This window comes from Oncorhynchus kisutch, unplaced genomic scaffold (assembly GCF_002021735.2).
Source record: "Oncorhynchus kisutch isolate 150728-3 unplaced genomic scaffold, Okis_V2 scaffold1104, whole genome shotgun sequence".
NCBI classification, from domain to species: domain Eukaryota; kingdom Metazoa; phylum Chordata; class Actinopteri; order Salmoniformes; family Salmonidae; genus Oncorhynchus; species Oncorhynchus kisutch.
In genome coordinates, this window is record NW_022263049.1 from 147,409 (window position 1) to 149,688 (window position 2,280).

The window sequence follows — 2,280 nt, forward strand, 5'->3', positions numbered from 1 at the left end:
TACCCCATGTTACCCAAAACCCCATGTTACCAAAACCCCACATTACCCCAAACCCCATGTTACCAGAACCCCATGTTACCCAAAACCCAATGTTACCCAGAACCCCATGTTACCAAAACCCCATGTTACCCCAATCCCCATGTTACCCAAAACCCCATGTTACCCAAAACCCAATGTTACCCAGAACCCCATGTTACCAAAACCCCATGTTACCCAAAACCCCATGTTACCCAAACCCCATGTTTCTCTGGTGGTAAAAACCAAACTAAATGAATAATGGTGTTTGCAGTCACTACTTTTAGATTTCTTCCAAGGTTCTAGAAAGATAAACTAATTCTGAACTTGTTATTAAAATTAGAACCACTTCAGGTTTGTCACCACATTTTAAGCACCAGTCCACTGCTGACCATCGATTTAAAACACAAAACTGACCTAAGATCAGCATGTAGGGTCAGCTTCAGTTTACTCCTACTCCGTCCCCTGGGCTGCTCTCTCCTCTCCCAGTCCAGCTTCAGCTCTGGAGCTCAGAGAGACCATCTCCATGGCATTGACATAAAGATCCATGATGCTCACCCTGTTCACTCTCTTCTGCCTCCTGGTGGGCTAGGGAGACACAGCACCAACAGTCAGACATTTACTCTCTAGTATCTCCATTCTCTCTCCCCCCTCACCCTCTAGTTTAAATGACTTGTAACGTCTGAGTAAATGTCTTTACCTTGTAGTACAGGTAGATGGTGGTGATGGCTGTCAGTAGGATCAGCAGCACTACAACGTGTCTGATGATGAAGGCTGGCAGAGGAGAGGCTGCAAACAGAAACACCTTTGATGAGGGGACAGATTATCATCACATAGATCTGTGGGAAATCTGTCAATGACAAAGTTATAAGTCTGGTTCATGTTCAGTTACCTGTGATGGTGAGGGAGAGGAGCTCACTCTCAGAGGAGAAGTTATAAGAGGAAACATAATTGTCATAAACACATCTGTAGTTCCCTTGGTGGGAGTCATCTGCAGCAGGGAAGAGGAAGGCAGCAGAGTGATTGACAGCTGGCTGGGTCTGGGTTCTGTTGGAGCCGGTGAACGTGAGGAGGAAGGAGCCTCCTGGGTACTGTGGCTGAGTGGAGCAGGTGATGGTGAAGTTGTAGCCCCTGAACATCTCAGGCCCCTGGTGGCCCCTGAAGACCCCTCCCATTGGGTCAGTCAGGAAGATATCAGGCTGGACCAGGAGATCTGTAACAATAAAAGAGAACAAGAAAAACCTCTTCAACTAGTTTCCTATAGATATGACAATAACATCAGCATGTAACAGTGCCAGCCACCCTCCCTCACAGGGCAACATGAGTAGTGGGCCTACAGTCACTGAGACAACATATGTTGATATCAGGCTGAAGCAGGACATCTGGAACTAGAGGAGAGAAAAAGAAAACGTAGCTCCTCAACTACTTTCCTCATTTAGATGTGACAATAACATGATATGTGACAGTGGTAGTGAGTAGAGACGTTCACTGAGATAACACTCAAACACAAAGCATTCTGGGATATTTAAGTTGTATTTGATTCCTACTTGACTGAGTGATCTATTTAGTAAAGCAGACTGACAAGTTAAACAGTCATCATGAGAGGTGCAGAGGAAGTTGTATGAATGAAGGAAATCAGTTGAATATAATTATAATATGTTGATATTACCTGAGCAGATCACTGTGAGTCCAGGAAGGAGATAATAACTTCTGGAACACTCCCTCAGTGCAGATTCATCCCCATCACAGTAAACTCCAAACCCTCTAGTGGTGTTTCCAGGTAGTACTGAAACAGTGGAGCCACAACCCAGCTGTCTACACACTACTACAGACAAAAACATCCTGGTCCTGTCAGCAGCTCCCACAGTCCTCCACTCTCCCTGGTCGTACCACTCCACTCCACCAGCACAGCGACTGCCTCCTCCCACCAGCCTCACATCATCAGGCTCTGAGAAAAGAAAAGAGAGAGACAGTAATCTTACTATTTTCTCACTAAAACACACCTATATTGTCTCTCATATTCTTCACTCCAGGTGAGAAACAATGTTGATTGAGTGACAAACTGTTTCTTACCTGAGCAGGTGAGTCCAACAGCATTACCAGGTAGGCAGGTGTTGTTCTCTCTGTCTGAGGTGTCACAGTCCAGGAGAAGGGACTCTTTGCCTTTACACTGGAACTCTTTATCCCAGGTCTGACCCTCACCTTCTCCATAGAGCCCCCCCTGTAGAGCTGCGGGAGCCCCACAGCCAACATCCCTACAGACTA

General features: G+C 46.1%; 1 long non-coding RNA gene across 1 annotated transcript; it reads right to left on the reverse strand.

Moving 5' to 3' along the window:
* Positions 1 to 563: 563 nt before the first annotated feature.
* Positions 564 to 1,105, reverse strand: LOC116364609 (uncharacterized). Its single transcript, XR_004208014.1, has 3 exons — positions 908 to 1,105; positions 716 to 804; positions 564 to 603 (listed from the first exon to the last, which is right to left on the reverse strand). It is a non-coding gene; the product is annotated as an uncharacterized LOC116364609 (long non-coding RNA).
* Between the last annotated feature and the right edge of the window lie 1,175 nt (positions 1,106 to 2,280).